The 16,094-nt window shown below is 38.4% G+C and overlaps 1 protein-coding gene and 1 pseudogene across 1 annotated transcript in view; both read right to left on the reverse strand.

Annotated features, from left to right (window-relative positions):
* The window catches only part of ALCAM (activated leukocyte cell adhesion molecule), a 214,427-nt gene that overhangs the window by 6,298 nt on the left and 192,035 nt on the right, over positions 1-16,094 (reverse strand). The gene's annotated exons all lie outside the window — the stretch shown is intronic.
* Positions 15,917-16,083, reverse strand: LOC129148640 (U2 spliceosomal RNA; annotated as a pseudogene).

The following is a 16,094-nucleotide window of genomic DNA, read 5'->3' on the forward strand; positions in this document are numbered from 1 at the left end:
GTAGGGGAGGATAGTTGGGGGGGCAGGCCTGCAGGGGCGGGCAGTGGTGGGCGATCAGGCCAGCAGGGAGGGCCGTTAGGGGTGACTGGGCCAGCAGAGGAGGGCAGTTGGGGGAGACCAGGACTGCAAGGGAAGGCAGTTGGGGGGGGGCAGGCCTGCAGGAGAGAGCAGTTGGGGGGGCCAGGCCTGCAGAGGAGGGCAGTTGTGGGGGGACCAGGCCTACAGTAGAGGGCACTTAGGGGTGTCCAGGCCTCAGGGGAGGGCAGTTTTGGGCGATCAGGCTAGCAGGGAGGCAGTTAGGGGTGACAAGGCCAGCAGAGGAGGGCAGTTGGGGGAGACCAGGCCTCCAGGGGAGTGCAGTTGAGAGGACTAGGCCTGCAGGGGAGTGCAGTTGAGAGGACCAGGCCTGCAGGGGAGGGCAGTTCGGGGGGACAGGCCTGCAGGATAGAGCAGTTGGGGGGACAAGGCCTGCAGAGGAGGGCAGTTGTGGGGGGCCCAGGCCTGCAGGTTAGGGCAGTTGTGGGGGGCCCAGGCCTGCAAGGGAGGGCAGTTGGCTGTGACCAGGCCAGCAGGGGAGGGCAGTTAGGGGTGACCAGGACTGCAGGGGAGGGCAGTTAGGGGTGACCAGGACTGTAGGGGAGGGCAGTTAGGGGCAATCAGGCCAGCTGGGGAGCAGTTAGGCGTTGATCAGGCTGGCAGGGAACTGGTTAGGGTATGATCAGGCTGGCAGGCAGAAGTGTTTAGGGGCAATCAGGCAGAGGCAGGCGAGTGGTTCGGGAGGACAGTTGGGTGGATGGTGTGATTGGGCCTAAACGGGAGGTCGGACATCCCTCAAGGGGTCCCAGATTAGATAGGGTGCAGGCTGAGCTGAGAGACACCCCCCCCCCCCCGCCCTGAAATTCATGCACGGGCCTCTAGTGTGTATATAATAATGTGTGTGTATATATACCATCTACATTATATAATATACTATATAGTATATATTATAGGTGATTTGAGGTCTGTTCTCTTTTGCTAACAAATTACTTAACTAATGACTAATAAAATCTTAGTAACCTCAACAGTATGAGGGGTGGTGATTTAGGAAGCTCTCTAAAACCTATTTTAAGTCCTAGACTTTCTATAAATCTACAAATCCTTTAAGATTTGTTTTGTTGAAGAGTTATATACATATAAAATAATGTACCAATAATAAAAGTAAAATTCAATAAAATTTCAAAAACGGCATGTATGCATGCAACATGTACCCAGCTCAAGAAATAGAACAGTTGCAGACCCTGAAGTACATGATGCTCCTTCCACTCACTATTGCCTCCCCAAAGTTACCACAGTCCTGAGTTCTCACAGAATAGCTTTAGCTGTTCTTGTAATGTGAATATAAATGGAATCATACCTCATGTATTCACTTTTCGCTGCCTTTTATTTAAACACAATCCACGTTTGTGACATTCATATATAATGTTGGATGTAGTGTAGGTTTTGATTCTCATGGCTGTATAGTTTGTCACTGGTTAAGTAAATCATAATTTATTTATATATTTTACTAGTGGTGGGCATTCTTGCTTTTTGTTCTTTTTGGGATTTTACTTATACTTAAATTAGATCTTTGGTGTTGTCCCACATCTCTTATTTTCTTATGTGTCTTATCTATTCTTTTTCCTTTCTGTGCTTCAATCTGGGTGATTTCCATTGATCTGTATTCTAGCTTACTTCTCTTGTGTTCTGCTGTAGCCAATCTGTTTTTAAATTCATACACCCAAGACTTATTTTTCAATATATATTTTCAGGTCTAAAGTGTCAATTTGATTTTAAAATACATTTGAATTCTCTATTCCATTAATCTACAATAACCGTATTTTCTTCCACTTTCAAGATATGATTTAGTTATTTTAATATCCTTGTCTGTTAACTATAGTACCAAAATCATGCATGAATCTGCTTGTCTATCTTTTCTCTTGATTTCTGATTGTATATTCTTGACTCTTTGCATATCTAGAGTATTTTGTATGAAACCATGTATAAATGAACTGTAGAGACTGCAAACAATGTTCCTTCCCCTGAGATAAGGTCCCCCTTTCCTTTGTTAAGTAGGCAGGATGAGGGGCTGATGACTCCAATTCAATCAGGGCTTAAGTTAGGCTGAGGTTCAGCTGGAGTTTTAGTAAGACCCAGTGTTCCTCTGGTTTGCCCTTTTCCCTAAGGCAGTGGTTGGCAAACTGCAGCTCTCGAGCCACATGTGGCTCTTTGGCCCCTTGAGTGTGGCTCTTCCACAAAATACCACGGCCTGGGCGAGTCTATTCTGAAGAAGTGGCATTAGAAGAAGTTTAAGTTTAAAAAATTTGGCTCTCAAAAGAAATTTCAATCGTTGTACTGTTGATATTTGGCTCTGTTGACTAATGAGTTTGCCAACCACTGCCCTAAGGCATGACCCTCCAAGGCTTCTGATTAAGATTCTGGCAAGTCCCACTTTCTCTAGCCCTTAAATATAGAGCTCCATCTCTTTGGAGAGTTTCTATCCATATCTCCAGCCATCTATCTCATGACACTTCAAAATATGGGCACACTCTTCTTCTTGACTTGAGTATAGCTTCTTGAAAGTAAGGACCATGTTTTACTTCTATTTACCCATAACATATAATACACTGACTGAATATGGTAGGCAGCCAGAAGTTATTTCTTTTGATGAACTGAACTAACTGACCTCACTGTATATGTGTTTTTTCTTCACCATGATATTCTTAATAAAATTTTCTTTTCTCTAGCTGACTTTATTGTAAGAATATAGTATATAATACATGTAACACACAAAATATGTAATTGGTTGTTTATATTCATATCTATTTCCTTCTACTGTTCCTTATATTAGTGTTCACCAACATAAAGTTCTACATACCCAGCCGCTGTCTTACAGACAAGTAAAATATAGAGAATACTACATAGAATGACAGAACTTGAGTGATGTCTTACTACAATCTTTTCAGATAAAACTGCACAAAATCATATGCATACATATGTACCTTGATTATTCTAATAGAGTGTTATAAGCTAAGAGTTGTTATTATAATCTCAAGAACAACCACAATAAAAGAATACAAAGAGGTAGGGTTAAGAGACCAGTAGAGCAATTAAAATGCAATACTAAAACTTATTTGAGTACCGGAAAGCAGGAAAAGAGGACAATTAAGAAAACAAATAGGGAGATAGTGGTCTTAATTATATCAATAGTTAAGTCAAATGTAACTTGGCTAAAATATCCAATTAAAAGTTAGAGATTGTCATACTATACTATGTAAGACAAGAAAATGCTTGAGAGCAGGGGTTAAATTATTTTTCTGAAAGGTCCAGATAGCAAATATTTTAGGCTTGCATAGTTTTTGGTCCAACTCTTCAACTCCGGCAGTGTAGTATGAAACAACCAACAATGGCTGTGCTCCCATAAAACCTTATTTACAAAATGTGGCTGCAGCCTGGAGTCATGGTTTGATCAGCCTTACTGTATACAAGATGCAATTTAAATATACATAAAGAGATAAATAATATCTCTATATATATAAAACCCTAATATGCAAATAGACCGAAGAGCAGAACAACCGAATAACTGGTTGCTATGACGTACGCTGACCACCAGGGAGCATGTGTGTAACATGGTGGGCGTCAGCAGCAGGCAGCAGAGCGTAGAACATGGTGGGCATCAGCTGTGGCAGGATGGCGGAGTAGGTGAGTGGGAGAGCCAGACCAAGGCAGGGAGCCGGTCACTATCATCAGGGCAAGCCTCTGGTGGTTACTGAAAATTCTTTGCTCCCACACACTGTGGTCCACCAGGCGCTTGCACCTGCTGCTGGTGCTGGCCCTGCTCACACCCACTGCCAGTATTGGAGCCGCCGCTCGCAACCACTGCCACCATCTGGAGCCATCCCCAATCGCTTGGTGCTGTCAGCGGGTGCGAGTGGTGGCTGCTGCCCCGATTGTCCCTCAGGGCTTCTCCACCTCCCCCTGCTCCTGAGGGGCGATTGGGGCAGCAGCCACCACTCACACCCACTGGCAGTGCCGGCCCCGCTCGCACCCGCTGCTGGAGAGCATGGGAGCAGTGGCGGCAGGAATGGGGCTGCCGGGCAGGAGCACAGAGGATGGGCTGAGGCCTGCCCCTGTGCCCACTGCAGCCTCGCAGCCCACAGTTCCTTTCAAGGTGCATGAATTTGTGCACTGGGCCCCTAGTTGAAAATAAAAGGGTAGAAAAAGATAAACATGTAACAGTAAGCTTATGGCTGCCGTGTGGCTATCTTAATACCAGGCAATGTAAAATTCAACACAAGCAATATTGCAGCGATAATGAGAGACATTTCACAATTATAGCAGGTTTAACACCTAAAAAAGTCATAACAACTGTAAGTGTGTGTACCTAATGAAAGAATAAAGCAAATACTGACAGTACTTGAGGGAAACATAGACAAGTACACAATCTCATTTAGAGACTTTAATGACCGTTTCTCAGTAGCTGATAGGATTAATGAATCAAAATTCACTATGCATGATCTTAATAAAGTAGCTAGTATTGGGTAGCTCTGGTACTGGAAATGTATGCTTACTAGTATATCCTTACATTATATGTAAAGTAATTTTATATAATTGAAAAAAAATTATAATGATAATATTTAAACAAATTATTATCTTATTTAACCTAATATACAGTTATAGAACACTAAACCACCAATAATCAAATTACTTTTTCAAGGGCCAACATAGCATCTGCCAGGAAATATTGCATGCCTGCACACCAACCCCCAATCCCCCCAAAAAAAACCCAGGAATAAATCTCAATGAATTTTAAAAGAGTATAAGCATGCAGAGCAGGTTGTATTAACAAAACAGAACTAAATGAGAAATGTTTAGAATTTAATACAGTTCTGGTTACATGACTCCAGATAAGAAACCACAAAAGGAATTTAAAAATATTTTGAACTGAATAAATATGTAAATACAACATACTGAAATTTGTGGAATGTTGTTAACAGAGTGCTGAGATTAAATTAATAGTTTAAATGCTTGTGTTATAAAAGAAGAAAGGCTAACATCCGTGATCTAAAATTTTTACTTTATGAAATCAGAGAAAGAAGAGCAAGTTAAACTCTAAAATAACTTGAAGAAAGAAAACAATAATATAAGAGCAAAAGTAATTAAAATGGGAAGGAAGCAATAGAAATAAAAACAATGCCAAGAGTTTTTAAAATATTAAGAAAATTGATAACTCCCTTAAAAAGACTGAGCAACATAAAAGGACAAAGTGCAAAATAACAATATTAGAAAAATAGTGTTATCACTACACAACCACGGGCAAAAAAAGGATAAGGGAATCCTATGTATAACTTTTCTGTTTGCAAAAATATCAACAACTTAAATGAAGAAAACATTTTCCTTGAAAAACCAAAATTTATTCAAGAAGAAGCAGCTTCATTTCTATTAATATATATGTTAATCCTCAGCTGAGAATATTTATTTTTGCCATTGCTTATTTTTAGAGAGAGTGGAAGAGTGGAAGGGAGAGAGAGAGAGAGAGAGAGAACAGAGAGAGAGAGAGAGAAAAAAACATTGATTGGTTGTCTCCCTCATGAGCTCTGGGGCCAGGGATGGAACCTGCAATCCAGGTATATGCCCTTGACCTGGACCGCATCCCTTCAGTGCAGGAGCTGATGCTCTATCCACTGAGCTACACTGGCTAGAGTAATTTATTTTTTTTAAACAAGTTCTCATAAAGAAAGCTCCAGGCCCATGTGGTCTCACCATTAAATTATATGAAACTTTTAAGAAAGTAACAAACTTTTTCAGTAAAGAGGAGGATGGGACTCTTTCCAAGCCATTTGATGAAGCTCACCTTATCCTAGCAACAAAACTTGACAGAGATATTACAAGAAAAGAAAATTACAGACCAATATTCCTCATGAATGCAGATAGAAAAAATCCTTATTAAAATGTTGGCAAAATGTATCCATTGATATATAAAAATTATGACACATCATAAAGACTTGGATTTATTATAAGAATGCAACACTGGCTTAGCATTCAATAGTCAATCAATGCAATTTACCATTTTTTTAAGAATAAAAAATGAGAATAAATGATTATTTGTAGAAATAACATAGATATAAATGTAATGTAATGCAGGAAGGGCATTTGAGAAAATTCAACAGTGATTTATGATAAAAACTCTTAGCAATCTAGGAATAGGGATATTGGAAATTTCTGTAACCTGTTACAGGACATTGTGTAGTAAAGAATTTGGCCTTGCTCAAAAAGAGGTCTGGCCTTTGTCCTTAGTTCCTGGGAGATAACCTCTAAATAGTTAGAATTTTCTGAGTGATAGGAGTCACCTTATTCATGGTGAGCCTCTTAGTTCACACCTGATAGTTTATGCTGAGGAAATGCCCCAGGTAAGGGCCATCGACACTTACTAGTCTTAGGGTGTAGGGTGGCCCCAGCTGAGAGAACAACTATATGCATTTGGGTGGCTTTGGCCATGAGATATCAGCCTGACTCTGGGAAAGTGAAAGGCTGGAGTCTGAGTTCATCCACGTGGACAATTAATCAATCAAGCCTACATAATAAAGCCCCAATTCAAACTCTGGACCCTAAAGCTTGGGAAGCTTCTCAGACTGGCAAACTCCATACTTTTGGCACATGTCTATACAGGTAAAGTAACAATCTCTGAGGACAAAGGATACATACATGTGGAACCTTCCCAGACTCTACCCTATACTTTTCTTCCCTTGGTCAATTTTAGTGTACCCTTTAATTATAATAAACCTGTGAGTATAATAGGTTTCGGTGAGTTCTGTATTTCTAGAAAATTACCAGACCTGAGGAAGGTTTTGAGCAAACCATCAAACTTGAGTTGATGTCAGAAATGAGGGCAATCTTAAATGGATTCTTCCCTCTAACTTCCTGTTTGTACCCTAAATCCTTGCAGTTGGGGTTAGACATATTGAACAGACTTGGCAGTTTGGAGAACTGTGTCCTCAACCTTACAGTTTGGCTAACTCTGGGTAGGCACATATGAAAAACATACAGCCAACATCATCCATAGTGGGAAATACTGAATAATTCCTTCTGTAAGACCGGGAACATGTAAAGATGTCTGCTGTCACCCTTGTTGGTTTAGCTCAGCGAATAGGGCATCGACCTATGCCCAGGTTTCAGGCTCCATCCCCAGTAGGGGGCATGCAAGAGGCAGCCGATCAATGATTCTCTCTCATTATTGATGTTTCTATCTCTCCCTCTCCCTTTCTCTCTTAAATCAATAAAAATATATTAAAAAAATAAAGATGTCTGCTGTCAACATTCTATTCAACATTGTATTAGAGCTCTCTATGAGTGCAAGAAAAAGAAATGACATATAGAATAAAAGAGAAAAAGTAAAATTACCTCTATTGGCAGATGATTGTTTTGATAGAAATCTTAAGAAATCCACAAAACAACTAATAGAACTAACCAACGAATTTAGGAAGATACTAATTATGGGGGAAGGCACAAGTGGGGTGGAGGGGGTGAATGGGGGGAAAAAGGGAGATATCTGTTTTCAACAATAAAGGTAAATTTAAAACACGTATTAATCATAATTCCATATATTACTATAAAGTGGAAAATAAAAATTATAAAATACTTGAATTTATAACATCTGCAAAATACATAAAACCATGAATGAATTTTATAAGATGTCCAATATCTGCATTAAAATTTATGAAATATTGCTAAGAAAAAATGGAAAAAACTAAAGTAAATGGAGAAATATATGATATTCATGGATTGGGAAACTAAATATATATTTTAAAAATATATTTTATTGATTTTTTTAGAGAGAGAGAAGGAGAGGGAGAGAGAGAGAGAAACATCAGAGAGAAACATTGATCACCTGCTTCCTGCATGCACCCCAACTGAGAATCGAAGTGGCAACCTGTTGGTGCATGGGATGACACTCTATCAACTGAGCCACACTGGCCAGGGCAGAAAACTAAATATTTTTTTAAAATATGTTTTTATTGATTTCAGAGAGAGGAAGGGAAAGGGAAAGAGGGATAGAAACAGCAATGATAATAGAGAGAAGTACTGATTGGCTGCCACTTGCGAGCCCCCTACTGGGGATAGAGCCTGCAACCAGGACTTGTGCACAGATCATGGGTCAATGCTCAACCACTGAGCCACACCAGCCAGGCTGGAAACTAAATATTTTTTAAGATATAAAATCTATCCAAATATATCTATAAATCCAAAGCAGCCACAATCCCTAAAGTTTTATAATTTTTTTGGTAGAAATTAACAAGCTGCTAAATATTATATGGAAGTGTACAGAAATAAGATTGTTAACATGAACAGAAAATCAAAGTTGAAGGACTCACATGATTATCATTATTATGACAAATGCGCCAAGGCCAAAAGAAAGTCTTTATAGCAAGTGGTGCGGGAATGACTGGCTAAATATATGTAACTAAAGCAATAAGCAAAGAAATACACCACGTTTACCTTGTAGCATACACAAAATCTTATATGTATCATATCCTTAAATGTAAAAATTAAAACTATAAAATTTCTCAAAAAAGACATAGAAAAAATATATTTATTACTTTGGGAAAAGCAAACATTTTGTAGAGTGGGCACAGAAAGCACTAAACATTATACAAAAAAAATGAGAAGTTTTTTCATCAAAATGAAAAACTTCTGTTCAACAAAAACAGCATTAATAAAAGGAAAAATCCAACTGCAAACTAGGACAAACTATTCAAAATCTAATTATGACAAAAGACTTTTATGGAATAAGCAAATAATTCTTATAAATCAATCATAAAAGGACAAATTCCAATAAAGTCACTGGCAAATGATTTAAATATTCGCTGCACAAAAGAAGATGACCAATAAGCACATAGACTTTAAAAGCCTTAGGTCTCAACGAAATGTGAGTTAAAACCCAAATTAGATATCATGCCACACCGACTACAATGAGAGAAATTAAACAGAGTGACAACCCCAAATTCAAGTGAGGATGTGGAAGAACTGAAACTCTCATATACTGCTGGTGGGAATCTCAGAAAGGACAAATACTTTGGAAAGTTGTCTGGCAATTTCTCATGAACAAATATCTACCCTATGACCTAGAAATTCCATTTCTAGATATTTACCCAAGAGAATAAAAACATGTATATGCCCACCAAAACATTTGTTTGAGAATGTTGATTTTAGCCATATTTTTAATAATACCCTGAATAGAAACTATGCAAATATCCATAAACAAGAGAACAGGTTAAAATGATGTGATATATCTTAACAATGGAAAATGACTCAGAAATTAAAATAAAATTATTAATACATTTATCTCAGCAACATTATGTTAAATGAAGGAAGTCAGACACAAAGAAGTACATAATGTATAATTCCATTTATATGAGGTTTAAGATTAGTCAAATCTTGGTGCTAACAGTCACACAGAGTCTGCCTTTGAGAACAGGGCTGGTGGGGTCAGACAGGAAGGGAGTTCAAGAGAACTAGCTGGGGTGATGGAATGCTCTATATCATGATTTGAAGTAATGGTTACAAAGGTATATACATTTATCCACTAAGATGTAATTGTACATTTCATGTAAGCAAATGTTACCTTCATACAATAAAAACATACAGGGTGAGGCAAAAGTAGGGTTACAGTTGTTCTTATGAAAAATAATACAATCCTATATAATAAAGAGGTAATATGCAAATTGACCATCACTCCAACACACAAGATGGCTGCCCCCATGTGGTCAAAGATGGCCAGCCCCAAGTGGACACAAGATGGCCACCACAAGATGGCCAGCAGGGGAGGGCAGTTTGGGGGGACCAGGCTTGAGGGGAGAGCAGTTTGGGGGGGACCAGGCCTGAAGAGGAGGGCAGTTGCGGGGGACCAGGCCTGAAGGGGAGGGCAGTTAGGGACAATCAGGCTGGAAGGGGAGCAGTTAGGCAGTTAGGGGTGACCAGGCTGGCAGGGGAGTGGATAGGGGCAATCAGGAAGGCAGGCAGGCGAGCAGTTGGGAGCCAGCAGTCCTGGATTGTGAGAGGGATGTCTGACTTCCCGGTAGGATCAGGCCTAAACAGGCAGTCGGACATCCTTCGAGTGGTCCCAGATTGGAGAGGGTGCAGGCTGGACTGAGGGACACCCCTCCCCCCCATGCACGAATTTTGTGCACCGGGCCTCTAGTAACTAATAAATAATAATAAAAGAATAAAACGTTTCGTGCACTCACAATTGTAAACCTACTTTTGCCCCACCCTGCTGTGAAAACAACTAAAGCATGATCCTTTTGGCCAGAGATTGAAAGAACCAGGCAACGATGTAATCCATTCCCATTTTGTGTACTTTCTAGGTGGATTTATTCCTCTAGGGATGGAGAGTAGTTTCTGTGATTTCATTAAGCTGTACCAAATAGAAGAAGGAGATATCCAAAAAATGGGAGTGAGGAGAATTCTTTCTAGGGAAGCTGTGGTATTCAGGGCAAATCACATATCTTTCAGTATATCTGTGCTGCGAAAACTATCACTGCTCACAATTCGAAATTACAAAATGGGTCAGAGCAACGTGAAACATATTTGTAGAATATGAGTTGGTTAACATCAAACTAATAATATTTTTTTTATTTTAAAGTTTATAAAACAAAGCAAAAAAAAATGAAAAGCAAAACTCTCCCTTCTTTTCTTAATCTCATTCTCCAAAAACAGTAACTGCTAAACTGACAGTCTGGCAATGTGCCAGGCACCGTTCTAAGTGCTGCAGAGATTTTAAATTATTATAGCCTTAGGAAATCTCTATTTTACATCGAGACTAATAAACTTGCTTGTGGTCACATAGCTTGTAAGTAGCAAAGGCAGGATTCAAACTCCAACAGTCTGGCTCTACTATCCATGTACCAAGTTACAAATATGCTAAGTGTTAACCACTGTGAAATGTACTAAGTAGAAATGAAAATAATGCTGCTGGTAAGGGAATAGGTATTCACTGAGTATATGTATATACTATTTATATGCATCTTATTATAAATTTCTTTATTTTTGTTACTGAGAATCCATTCTCCCTAGCAGAGAAAAACCCTTAAAAATTGTTCGGATTACTTTTGGCTTGGCTTTGAGATTGCTGTGGCAAAAATCAATATAATTTCATGGATGTATCCTTTTGTAAAATTCAGAGTTTTGAAAGAATTACAGAGGTTAAAAATCCATCTATGACTGGAAGAGAACAAAAAATTATTTAAATCATTCCCTTTAGCAAAATATTTTCAGTCAATTGATTTGAGGGACAAGGTTAGGCATTTATAAAGAATGAGTGTTTGGGTAAAAAAAAACACTAATTATATGGTTATTTGTCTTAAACTTTCTTCACCAGTTGACTCTTTGTAACTTAATATGGGAGAAATTTTAAATCATAGAATCCCAATAAATTAGCATTAGGAATAGCCCTAGAGGTGACCCTCTAGTCTAATCCATGAGGCAGAGAGAAGAGGCCACTGGGCCTGGGTTCTCATCCTCATGGGTCAAGTCTGAGCTGAAAGTCCTTGGACAAGTCCCTCCTCTAAAGCATGCTTGCTCATCTATAAAGGGGTAAACAACAGGATCTACGCACAGGGCTATTGTGAGGATAATGTGACATATAAGGGAGACCCCAGCAGGTGACAGGGCCTCACCAAGATGAAGGTGAGTCATGAAGCTATTCCTAAGGCCATTAGCTATGAAGTAGCAGAAGGGAGTTAAACCTGGTCTGGACACTTCACCTGTGTTATTTCCATAACTGAAGTACTGATTAAGTGTTCAAGTTACTGTAAAATAACTTTTTAGAAGATGAGTTAGCTTTTTTGAGAGATTTTCCCCAACGTTGTTTCCAGATCTCCTTCAAAGAAGGTAATGGACTAATCTGGTGGCATCTCCTAAATTTGCTCCAATGTTGCTAAGAGACTAGATATTAAGTATTCTTACCACAATATGAAATGACAATTATTTGACCTGATGGAGGTGTTAGCTAATGCTACAGTGGTAATCATATTTCAATATATAAATGTAACAAATCGATACATTTTGTACACCTTAAACTTACTCAGTGTTATATGTCAATTACAGTCCAATTAAAACATTATTTAGTGGGGGATGGAGGAAGCAGCAAAAGTGAAGAGCATGGGAGTGGTGGATATAGCTAATACATCACAATCTTGCGATGGGCTATCATTTGAAAAGATACATGAACTATTATAATAGAATTATATACCTGCAAACAAAAAAAAATCCCATTTAAAATAATTCATACATGAAAGAGCTCATAAGATTTTAGGTTTTCCAAATGTAGGCATATGTACAACGAATTTGAAAACTCAGAGGCAGCATGAGAAGTCATTAATACTTTCTAGTTTGAGAAGCATTTTCTGTGATTTTTAACTTATAGTATTCCTGGGATCCACCGCAGAAGGGCAAAGGGACTGCAGGTATTTAAGACTTGGGACCCTGGCCCTGTAGAATTGCCACTTCCAGCAAGCTGGCTATTGACATCTGTACAAGTAATTAGAATCCCATCCAAGAGAACAGTTCTTTTCTCTCTTCCCTGGTCACAGCTGTCAGCAGAATGAATTTCCTCTTGGCCCAAGATTAATTAGTTAAAGGAGAGGAGGGCTCTAATCCCTGCATCTCAGGAGGACAATTTCTGTCAGCAATTTCTGGGTTTAAAGAAGGAAATGAAGAATGAATAGTTGGTCTTATTGTAACTTTCAAGTTTATGTCCTTAGAATTTCCAAGAGTCTCCAAAGAAACTCTCCATTTAAATAGGGAATCCTTTTGTCCTCAGGAAGAAATAGAAAATGGCCTTTTCACCTTGTAAATATGGGGACCACCCATGTAAAAGATGAGGAGGCCAACATAAACATAACCATACTGAATATGCATAGAAACAGGACGCCACCTGCATGCATTCTGCATCATGGCTTGAAGTGCATTCCTAAGGTGGCTACTTTTGGGTCGGCACATAGCCTGGCCCATGGGCAGGTGCTCAGGGAACAGGACTTCCCTTTACCTTTGAAGAGATAATTAAAACAAACATTTGAAATAAAAAACAAAATGCATATATATAGACAGATCAAAGAAATTTAAAAACATGAAAACATTTTATTTTGATACAAGCCTTTTCATCTGGAAATATTTCAGGTCACATGTAATAGGGGAGGGGCCAGCCACGGTTGGTTCTGCCCACCTTGTGACTGACTAGATGGGGACTCTGGTACTTTCATGTGATCTTATTTTCCCTCTAGTTTGCCCTATTATTTGTGGTTCGATAGAAGAATGAGGAAGTTCCTTTCTTCCTTCTGGCTCCTGCCAGACCATGGATAGGAAAGGAGAAAGAAGGCCAAACTTGGATTAGCCCCTCTTCCTATACAGGGGAAGAGACCACGTCAGCCCTGAGCTTCAGAACTCACCCTCCAACCCGAACACTATATTAAATGCCAGCAGGACATCAAAGTCAGGTATGCAATTTTAATTCCAAAGAAGTCCTGGTGAGGCACCAAAATATTTTTGATAATATGTGAGATATGGAATACGCTTGGTCAGGTTAATCTCACTGAGCCTTCGATGCTATGAAATAGGATTAGTTGTATTCCCCTCATTAAATTGTTGAGGATTTAAGTAAAAGAACAAAAACAAGAAACAAGAAAAAAAGAGTAGTAGGTGCTTAGTTAGTGATAAATGAGGAAAGATTTAAAATGTGTTATGAATGGTCCCCCAGCACTGTCTTTTCGATTTATTCAGTAGGGAGTCAATATTCCCGCATCAGAGTGAGTATTGATTGGATTGGAAACAGCATTCAGTTAAAATAAACTCTCCTGTGAGATCCTAATTCCATACATCAAGAAATACTAATGAGAAGCGTTTTAGAAAGGCTTAATATAACAGTGCTTCTTAACATTTCAGTGTTATAGGCAAGTCCTCTTTAGTCCTTCACCAAATTAGAACTGTCTTTTTCTTTTCCTAACACAGTAGTGGAATAGTATAGCATTATATAAAGGCAGAACTAACAGAACATATTTGTAATTTTCAGATTTCCAGTTGGCCTATACATTACTCACTAATTTTCATGAAAATAGTCACGAGTTACAGAGTTGCAAAAGATAAATCTCTCGGTAAGTTTCTAATACTCAGACAATGTGTATTTTGAGATTACAAATGTCTGGTAAATGCTTACTCCCAGCTTAGTGATAAGAAGTATGGTGGTCAGGGGTCTCTTAAATGCAATAAACCTGAAAGTTATGGTTTTAATAAACCTCTGAACAAGTTTGGGGCTACATCATGCTGCCTTTCCCCCTTTATCTTCAGCTCTTTTAATTTTTCATTAGTTCTTGTACTATAAACCATGTAGGAGAGGATTTGGAACTCAAATAGTCACATTAAATTCCTGCAGAGCTAAAAACAATGTATGGAGAACAGGATGAAGAGAAAAGGAGTAAATTATTTAAAACTATTAAATTATCTCTAGATCTTCTATGTTCTCCAACCTGTTAAACAACTAGACATGGAGTGGGCTTAGTCAAATAATGCCTTTTGCCTGGAACTGTTAGTTAAAACCCTACACATAAGGGAAATATCCATTCTCATTACTAAAAAAAAAAATCTCCAAGTTAAAAAAAAAAACTTCTAGTGAGAAGTTATATGAATAAAATAACAGAGGAATCATGAGTTCTTACTCTGCTATGAGTATATCATTTCAAAATGCTAAGCACCATGCTAAGCACTTCTTGCTGCAGGTCTCCATATTAAAAATGGATATAAAAATATATAGCTCATAATAATGGAATGGGGAGTGCATGTTAGCTGGGTAGCCACTAGGTATGTTAACAAATATACTCTTAAATTCTACTTGGGTATAAAAGATTTGTCTTTCTTATCTCTCTCAAATGAGTTTTTAAATTGCCAATACAAAAACTTCCCTAAATGTTTCTCGAATTTCACCACTGCGTTACCTGTATCATTGAGGCTTTTAAATAAAATATTTGACTCACAATTTAATTGTTGCTCAAAGCCATTTGCAACAATAAGTGACTCTAAGTTTATTGATGATATTATTTTGTAGGATGGTAAACACAAGGCTATATTTTTTTAGGTAACTGAAGGAAAGTCTGGATCATATCTTTATTAAAAATTTATCACATGTATATAAAATGGTGATGAATTAGCTATAGGTAAAAATGAAACCCTTACAATAATTTGTAAAGTTTAAGAAATGATCTAGAAGAGGAGGAAGAAAGAGAACATAATAAAGCCAAAAATAGACTTAGCAATTCTGAACTTGAAGGCTTTCATTATAAATATGAACACTAGACAAGGGGATTAACAATAATTCATATTGCCAAAATGCTGACTTATCTTAGAGGGCACCAGCAGGGAACAACATGCTAAGAATAATCAGGAAAGCAAAGCACCTAGCAAACCTGAAGAGTGCCACAAATTCATAAGGAAAACACTTTGGTTCTTGGGATGATAAATGAAATTTATTACCAATAATATTAACTCTTGAAAAGTTGGAACACTTTTCAATTAAGTAACAGGTATTTGAATGAATGTTCAAGTCTGATGGTAGAAATTGTACTTTATTTAATAAGATAGTTTATTTTTTTAATTTAAATTCTTTATTGTTTAAAGGATTACATATGTCTCCTTTTTCCCTCATTGACCTCTCTTTTGGCCACTCCCATTCCTCAGCACATGCCCTCACCCCCTCTAGTGTCTGTGTCCTTTGATTATGCTCATATGCATGCATACAAGACCTTTAGTTGATCTCTTACCCACCCCTGCTCCGTCTCCCCGCCTTCCCTCTGAGGTTGGACTGTCTCTGGATCTATTTTTGATCATCAGTTTATGTTGTTCATTATATTCCACAAAGGAGTGAGATCATGTGATATTTATCTTTCTCTGACTGGCTTATTTCACTTAGCATAATGCTCTCCAGTTCCATCCATGCTGTTGCAAATGGTAAGAACTCCTTCTTTTTTAAACTGATAAGAACAGATACTACACTTGATCTTAGCCAAAAGGCCGAGAAGCGATAGAACTCCTTC

The sequence above is a fragment of the Eptesicus fuscus genome, chromosome 3, assembly GCF_027574615.1.
Source record: "Eptesicus fuscus isolate TK198812 chromosome 3, DD_ASM_mEF_20220401, whole genome shotgun sequence".
In the NCBI taxonomy this organism is placed as follows: domain Eukaryota; kingdom Metazoa; phylum Chordata; class Mammalia; order Chiroptera; family Vespertilionidae; genus Eptesicus; species Eptesicus fuscus.